Raw genomic sequence first — 9773 nt, 5'->3', positions numbered from 1 at the left:
CAGTAGAATATTCATGATGATTTTAACTTTTGCAAACATGCTTGTATATTATTGGTATCATTGCACCGAATAATTGATTATATAGAGAAAAGCTTATTAGCAATTAGCACTATAGTAACACTTATATAAATAAGCATCCCTTACTGTGAACTTCTGTTTTTTCGCATTGATATTTTGTAGAATGGTTATATCTTTTGCTTGCATTGTTGTAATAATGTCAAACAGATATATTAATCATTGTTTCAATTTGAATATATATAGAGTTATATTTCTGTGTATATTTAATAGACGCGCTTTTCCAAATGCGTGCCATATTATATACACTCTGATGTCTCTTTTTGTAGTTAAACAGCAACTTGTATCACCAACAAAGTTTTATTTATTTTACAGATGGTAATCTGTGGAGCGTGAGCTTTCGGGCCAGCGTAGTGGCTGTGATTGATTCGGACAACGGTAGAAATGTGTCGTTCGCTTCACTTCCTTCTTTCTGTCGGTATTTGACTTTTTTTAAATAAAAATTTCCATTAATTCCAATTACTCTTCAGTTAGTTTGACATTGTTCTTCTATTATTTTATTATGTTTTGTATCATAGCAATTCCAATCCAAAGTTAAGAATTTTTCTTATTGTTCGTGATCTCGACTGTTCGATCGGAATGTAAGGTTGGCGTCATCGCCAGCAGTCTAGTTTACAACTAGTTTGCAGAAAGTCTGATATTTTCCGGCATTACCTGTCACTTATGCATCACTAGCAAACCGCCCGGCGTTGCTATGCCATAAAATACACTTATATATTATATTTTAATTCATGCACAGTTCATGATTATAATTTTAAATAGGAAAAAAGCTTTTAAACATCAATGTCAGAACTAGAAATACACTCCAGTTTATAATTATATAAATATAAGTATATATACACATAAATTAGTCTGAATATATATATATATATATATATATTTATATATTTATATATATATATATTTAACATGCGTATATATATATATATACGTATATATATACACATAAATTAGTATATATATATATTTATATATAACATGGGTCTACGTCTAATTAAAATTGTATGATGAAAATTACTTTTAATATGTAAATTTAATCTCCTTTTAATAGCATAATGGCGATATTCATCGGAGATAAGTCGTATAAAATATTTTTTAATTAACTTCAATTACACTTTCCCGAAATCCGAAAAAAAAAATTAAACACAGTGCTATGCAACAAATTAAATCATATTTATAAAACACAAGATAATGCTTCATACTTTATATATAGGTGAATCAATTATGATGCCTGAAATCACTAAGATTTTCAAGTAGATTAATGGCAATTACATTTTGAAGCTCTTTAGAAAACCCATGAACAGAATGATTTTTATAATCTTACTGTAAAACAAAGAGAATGTAAAGTAATCTAAACAAATTTAAACAGAATTCAAATTTATATCTAATTATACCGTTTATGAATGTTACTGTTTATTTCAGTTAATTTAAACCAAAACAATTAACCTCCATTTAAGTATAAATGTGATAAACCTCATTGCTAAGACTAAAAACGTCACATTACACGTTCTTCTATATACGGCATAATCGTGTTGACACACCGGTTCTCGTCAGATCACCGGAGTTAAGCAACATTGAGCCTGGTATGTACCAGATGGGTGACTATTTGGTAATTCTAGGTGCTGTATGTTTTCTCCGCTTATCTTGGCATTTGTTTCCAGTCATCCTGTACATACACTTAACTTGCCACTGGTATTTAACAATATCGATTCAGGAGAGGAGGTGTAGTTGGAGATTGCGCACATCCTTCGACAAAAATTTCACGCGCAGACATCCCTTCGTGGGTATCTATAGGATGTCAAAGACTGAAGGAGCCCTTTACACATCTGTGTACTGAATGCGTAATCAAAGAACAGAATCCAAAATGTCACTTCGTAAATCTCCAACGACACATATTAGACTAGTTGAAGAACTTCCCATGTAATCTGCGCTCAGCTCAGCTGAGGTGTTGTATATATAAACCCAGATTCTTCTTTTGTTTTGGACCCGAGTTGCAGCTTCACTCTCCCGCTACTCACGTTCTTCCAGGAGAGCCGCGCCACCTCGTCCATGGTCGGAAGGAGGATGTCCCGCATGAGATAGATTCTCTAGTAGATGCATGTGGCCGGAATATTCAATTTTTTAGGAGTCCGCCATGTCATCCTTTTTGAGTCATATGAGACGATTCTCCTCGAGACCGGATGTAACCATGAACAAAACCTAGTTCGCGATCTCCTCACAGACACTCGACACCGGTCACAGCAAATTCCATTTAATGTAGTCTTTGTATTTTGTAAGATACAGTTCTTTGCACTCTTGAGAGGATAGCTGCTTTCATTGCGACTATATTGTACACACAACAAAATTTTTAGCTTAGGTATTGATATCCATTAAAGGGAAATCATTTAAATTTCAGTCACTTCATTGATGGTATTACCCCTCAATTTAATTAGCAAAAGACAAGTAACCAAATCTTTATTCTAATTCAAGCAGACTTTTACACAATCGTGCAAAAAATTAAATACACCGATTAAATTCTCAATCAAATATTTATCAACATACGAGAATATTACATAACAAGTTTCTCTAGACGAATATTTCAGGTTGTGTAAATGGGCGAAGTTTATGCAGTAATTCAAAAGCAGAACCCTTTAATAAAAATGCGTTTTAGAATATAGTAGCATTTCAGCCCAACATTTCCCAGGTGTTTGGATGTGTATGTTGAGCCAAAAAAAAAGTGGTAGTAGGAAGGCAGGCTCAAACCCATACCGTGAAGGAGGAAAACAATGGGGAAAAACATGACGTCTTTACCGTTACGCCAGACCGAAAGCGACGTAGGTTTAAATTAAGGTTAAAAAATCGAAAAGAGAGGATGACTTTCGTCAATATCGGCAAAAAAAGCGACCCCTCCCTGTAGAAAAGTTCAAGGTGAAGAAATTAATTTTTTTTAGCTATGTTTCCGTATTTGTCGTCTGAAAGGTCGAGCTGGAAAACCATACTGATCTTGTTAAAATCCATCGCCTCTGTCGAAAGTTTAAGGCAGACATGCAAACATACATATATACATTTATATCTTGGTAGCTCAAATTTTCGACCCAAACCGAATAAAAAGCTTGCCCTATCTCTGAATACCCTTTATGTAAAACTTCAAATGTTTAGGACAGAAATTGTCTGAGAAATTTGGTAGAGACCGCAGAGGTCAAATTTATTTTAACTTTGATCCCTATTATGACCCCTTTACATTTATTGTTTTGGGCGCAAATATGTTATTAAGTTAGGTCCGTGTCCAAGAAACCTACATTTAAAATTTCAAGTGTTTATACCTAAAATTGGCTGAGGAGTTTAGTAGAGTTCTCAAAGGTAAAATCGTGGAATTTGTACCATTCAATATCCTAATTTCTGGACGAAAACAGATTACCAAGATTTTCCTAAATCTCACTACCCTGTATATCAAATTTCGAGTCTGTAGACTGAAAATTGACAGAGATATTGTGTAGGGAAATGTATACAGACAGACAGACACACAGACAGACAGGCACTTTCACTTTTATCCCCCCCCCTCTCTCTCTCTCTCTCTCTCTCTCTCTCTCTATATATATATATATATATATATATATATATTATGTTTGAAATGCTCTTAATGGCATCAAATGTTTCACGACCATGTCATTATCACCCAGAAAAAAGAACATACTGTATCACATAACTGAAATCTAATGAGTGGACGTTCTTTTAGTTAATAAGAAAAAGGTCTCCTTTTCTAATGAACAAGGTAATCTTGATACATTCGTATTCACCGTCTCAAACTTAAACCGTTTTAAAGTAACACGATCACTGCTGTATGTACTTGCTCAGTAGTACTTAACCGAATTGCATTTTCAAGAATTTTCAGATTTTTAAAAGATATCGCTAGAATACTTTAGCTCTGTTGACTACATGTTAATATTCACGTCCCATGCCATCAAACATTCGTAAAACATTGTTTTTCATGATTACATTTTGCCTATTCTATTTATCTATTGTAATTCGTTCATACAGCTATTCATTGATGCTCTCACGAAGTCTTAAAACCTGACAACCATGAGAGCCATCATAAAGAGTTGCGGTATAATTCCGAGACGTGATGCTCTGTTTCTCTATTCAGCTTCACTAATTTTTCGATGTGATCTAAGATGTATATAACAGTCTGTGGCGCTTGAGAGGTTTGTGAGCTGGGCACTCAATCGCATGAAATCTATTATTTCCTGTTACATGCTCAGATTAAATAGATGTATATAATCTTAATTGTTTCTAAATAATGTATATAGATATTGTATGTGTAATGGTTTGTACTAGTTTGGTTAAGTCATATTATGCACGTTTTATATTCGGTGATTTTTAGTCATTGCTACTTATTACCAAAGAGTTATTCTAACTTTGAAATAAATATTTTATAATACATATTTCTTCTGATGTGGTGTCACGTTTACATTTAGAATCTAATCTTCAGCTACTATCTATTGATCTATATAAGAGCGTATACTCGTCCTTTAATTTACTAAATAGCCGATCATCCCATTATATATATATATATATATATATATATATATATATATATATATATATATATATATAAAGTGAAGTCTCTGTGTGTGTGTGTGTCTGTCTGTCTGTGTACATTTTCCTACAAAATAACTCTGTCAATTTTCAGCCTATAGACTGGAGATTCGACATAAAGGGTATTGAGATTCGGGAAAATCTTTTTAATTGGTTTTCGGCCATAAATTTGGCTGTTAAAGTATCAAACATTCAACCATTCGACCTTTTAAGAACTCTACGAAACTCCTTCGCCAATTTTGGGTCTAAACACTGGAAATTTTAGATGTAGATTACTTGCACATGGGTCCAACATTTTAATTCAATTTGAGTCCAAAGCAATAAATGTTAAGGGGTTTAAATTGGGGTCAAAGTTTTAAAAAGATAGATCTCTGCTATATGTACTAACTTTTCCTGATGCTATTTAAGGAAGCCTATTATATAGAAAGGCATTACCGTACATATTCACACTTTAAATATATACATCTATATAATTATAAAAGTCAAATGACGTTGTGACGTTGTTTGTAACCCAACATCCGGTTTACAACTTCTGGTTTGACATACGTACTTTTGCTGAATTTTACCTGCACACGAAATAAAAAAGAATATTCTCCATTTTTTAATACACTTTTCTTAAAAAACACTCATACATTTTGTTCTACACTACCAACATAAATAAATAACCTTGAATATATATATATATATATATATATATATATATATATATGTATATATATATGTTTTTTTACCAGTAACTACTATTTAAGGCACTTCATTACAGACAGAATATGGCATGTTAAAAGCAATTTTAATTTCTATTCCATGCCGATAAAACGACAAACTACTGCGAAAACCAAAGCATTTAAACCAGAGAAGATAATAAAATTAAAAAATAATAAGACCAAACATTCGTATGGTCTTATAATATCACTGTCCCTACTCGACGTTGCCAGGGAATAGTTTCATTTTCAATTTATTTTCAAAATAAGATTTTAAACTTTAAATTACGATTTCGCCTGATCATTAAATTATTAACTGGACTAAATTGTTATAAAACTATAATTTTGTTAAGGTAACCTGTTTTTCACATTCATTTGGATGTAAATAGCCTGAAAGACTTCAATACATGAGTAGTTGCCGAAGATTGTAAAAAGGCTAGTTTAAATGAATTTCTATTCGACAGTTAAAGACTTCTAAATTACAAATTTAAAGGATCACGAAATAATTGAAAATTTTAATGAATCAAAGAAAAAAAATAAAAAGTAAAATTACCGACTTTACAATGAAACAGATATGTATTCTGATGGATTTAATTTTGCAATTAACTTATCTGTAAACAATACTTTTGTTTTAGTACTGTACCAACTACCGTGTTGTATTTGATTAAAAAACTGTACTTTAATGTGTAATTATTAAGAGTTACCCTGTAACGAGAAATACATGCACTTAGAATCTTTTTATACACTCTTAACATAAATAAATAAATCCGAAAACATTTTTTTTTAATTTTCCGTTACAAATACAAAAAACCGTTTTCGCCCATAAAACGTTCATTAAAATACAACACCATAATACGTTTCTGGCGTCCCAAATCGGTATAATAACTGCATAAACACATGTTCTTTCCATCAATACTTTTTATAATTGTTTATTTTTGAAACATAATCTCCAATCATTTTTTAATGTAACAACACCCAAAAACATTTCATTGATCAATTTGCATAATTTACACACAAAAAATATTTAGAAAATTGGATAGAGTTATCCCCCTTACACTGTTAATAACCATGGAACTAATGCGGCCCTTTATAACTAGAGGGCATTATTAAAATCTTTTTTTTACTTCTTCCAATTTTTTAAAAGTCGTCTGCTTACATTCTTATTGCCGATTTTCCAGTAGCCTTACCATAACCTTAACCTTACCATAGCTTGGCATACTCCTGTATGTTATCTGCACACGCCAAACGGAAATACCGACCGGTAAATGCACACGTTCCTATTACATTAAATAGTGTTTTCTTTTGTTGTTTTTTAAACAGCAAATACTTGAATTTATTCGGTCATATTTTTTACACATATTAAATCCATTTTTTTAGAAATTTAATATTTTGAATTCTTCATAAGTTGTTAAACAAAGCTGTAAAAATATTTTACATTATTTGTAGAACAAGTGTCACGCTCATATATGAACTCCGTAGCTAATATAACATACTGACCCAACGGGTCACTCGTAGTCTAGCATGCACATAAAGTTATTAACATTATAAAATGAGCAGAACTTCTAGTATATATATATATATATATATATATATATATATTTCTAAATTGCTTTGTACTTAGCATATGCACATGCTACGGAGACCAACGGATTCACAGGAAACGATGGAATTGTAATTTTGAAAGAATATATACAGGGCGTCTCGAGAATGAACTTACACTTTAATTTTTACCGCATTCCCTGGATAATAATGGTGAAATTTGTACTTTTGCAAACATGATTGCCTATTTTTTGTACTCATGGTCGCCTCAAACCACCGATATCACCACTTTGACATAAGGGACTACTATTTAGAACCATGCATAGTAAAGGTTAACAATTTGATAATTTACGTTACATTTGAAGTTTTGCATGTCACTACAGTCAGGGAAGCGGGTTACATGAAAAGAGTTCTAAAGTCTAACTCTTCGAGCGAAGTAACTATTAGAATAGAATGCTTTCTAGCATTTAAGGACCTCAACAATAAATGGGTGTGATTTTGTTGCTAAACAGGTTTGTAGGGGATATGTACGTCGAGAGGGCACAAGTACAACGAGTTCATCAGATCCCATTCTCTTAAGATACATATGAAAGTGGCAGATGGATACAACATGGCGGCGATGAGAAAGAGGTTGGCGCTTAGTTTACAAATTTAAACCTATAAGATTGGAAACTCTTTTTTGAATCTTATATGCAGCAGCTCAGATTTGTACAAAATTACTCCATGCATAGGCGAATAGATTCTATCAGGCGTGAGCAGTATTCTATCACAATAGAGGAAACCCATCTTTCTGGAATCAGTCTTCGCAATGTTATCGATGTATTTGTTCTAGTTCATATTGGCTATGAATGTTAAGCCAAGGGGTTTAAAGAGCAAATTCTAAGGTAGGTAGGGTAAGGTAGGTAGGTAGGTAGGGTGTTATTTTTCATGAAGTATCGGTGGTTGGAAATGCTTCTTGTAATTGTTAAAGAAGAGCAGCTTATTCTTTCTTTTTTTAAAATGTTACCATCCATTTACGGCCCATTTCACTACGGTCTTAAAATCATTTTCTAAAGATTTTGCCATTGTCTTAGATTTTCTAAAGGATTCTGCCATTATCTTAAATTTGCGTAAATCAGTCCTTCTATCGTATTCTGATGATAAAACGCTCTATAACATGCATGTTATTGAGCCTAGTATCATCAGTAAATATACACATCTCCCACACAATATTATGAGGAAGATCGTTAATGAATATCATGAATAAAGGTGGTCCAAGTGTTAGTCCTTGAGGCATTCCCACATTTATATATGTTTGGATGTACGTCCATGAATGCCAACCTAGATGTCCCTTTTGTCTCAAAAGAGTCTAATTATTGCGTGACTAATTAAGGTCTCAAATATTTTAGTGAACAGGGAGAAGATACTGATAGAGCGATAATTGAGAGGGTTATTCTTTCTACCAGAATTTTTGTACAACAGAGGCTATTCCATTATATATTCAGCGAGACATTTGTTGTAGAATTTTGAAATTACGAGGGCTATCTCAGCTGAGCATTACTTAATTAGTATAGCAGGAATGAGATCAAATCCACACGCCTATGAGGTGTCTAAGCTTTTTTATTATATCGTGGACATGAGAAAGGGGTGATATTACATAATCTAGTGTGGCTTCAGTCCGCATAAAAAAATTGGGAGAGATTTGTTTGCTTGCTCCAAGGTGAGGTTGGATGCGATTTGCAGGGAAAGAAATTTCATCTTCTCGGTTGCCGACCTTCTGATGGTTAGATAATTTATGAATTACTGAATGCCTTTTATTGATTACATTATTGTAAATTTTTCGAAAATCACGAGTTCCTATCTGATGCGAATCCTGAATTTCCTGGTTATTTCGGCATATCTTCTTTTGGTTATGGCTATTTCTCTCTGACAATGGTTTCTAGCATGCATAAAAGTTTGCCTATTTATTTGACTTGTGACATGCGAACTGGCGGAATGCATGCTGCTTTTGTGCAATGGCAGATGCACAATCTTACGTAAATTATGGAAGTGAGTGGGACTTGCTGTAATACTTTCGTGGGAAAACCTACGCTGGCATTCTCGCTTTGTACCATTCAGTTGTCCTATTAGACCACTAAACTAAACACAGAAAAGATATTGATCCATTATGCATCTCTGATGACTTCCCAGTAAGCCTTGTTGCAGTAACTTGTTTTGAGCAATGTCTCCTCACCATTTGGTAGGCATTTAAGTGTGATGTCTTCTCATACCACTAGGTCGTCTGCGTTTCAAATCATCGGTTACTCTGATAAGGAATAGGTCAAAAACTGAAGCTTGCTGGGGTTCTCGATCTGGGGGAATGAGCTATAGAGATGCTCTAAGTACAGCGTCTAGCTGCATCAGCGCAATCTTAGACGTCAAGCTAATTTTTATGGTAAACATTAAAGTCACCAAACCATGCATATAGCCGTTATTATCAAAGGAGAGTGCTGCATCTATACTATCAGAGGCATGGTCGATTAAGGTCCGAAGGACAACGGTAGAAAAACATTAATAACTAACGCTGTGATCAAAGGCTAGTCGAACGCACATAAAGACCTGGTCATCGGATTCAGAAAGTTGCCTCTAGTTAAGGGTAGGGTGCTACGAATATAGACTCTAAGCCAGTGCTTATATCTACAAAAGTACTTACGGTAAAGAGGTAGGTTAAAATAGTCCATGGGGATTAAGGAGTGTGGGTTTGTTTCACTTAATGCTAAGATATTCTGGGGTTAACATTATCTAGAATAGTTATAAGCCCACGGATACTTGTGAATACGAGCCTAAAGGGAAGAGGCTTATTTGATTTGTTTGGGTGGTTGTATGGTTTGATCTTAATGATGGTCTATGTTGTCACTTCGTTAC

The 9773-nt window shown here is 33.5% G+C and overlaps 1 pseudogene; it reads left to right on the top strand.

Annotated features, from left to right (window-relative positions):
- The first annotated feature begins 1589 nt into the window (after positions 1-1589).
- LOC145275465 (5S ribosomal RNA) lies at positions 1590-1706 on the top strand (annotated as a pseudogene).
- The last annotated feature ends 8067 nt before the right edge of the window (positions 1707-9773 follow it).

Source organism: Euprymna scolopes, chromosome 4 (genome assembly GCF_053919585.1).
Source record: "Euprymna scolopes isolate OS-2025 chromosome 4, ASM5391958v1, whole genome shotgun sequence".
Classification (NCBI taxonomy): Eukaryota; Metazoa; Mollusca; class Cephalopoda; order Sepiida; family Sepiolidae; genus Euprymna; species Euprymna scolopes.
Note: the sequence above shows the minus strand (reverse complement) of the source record. Positions and strands in the feature narration are given on the sequence as shown.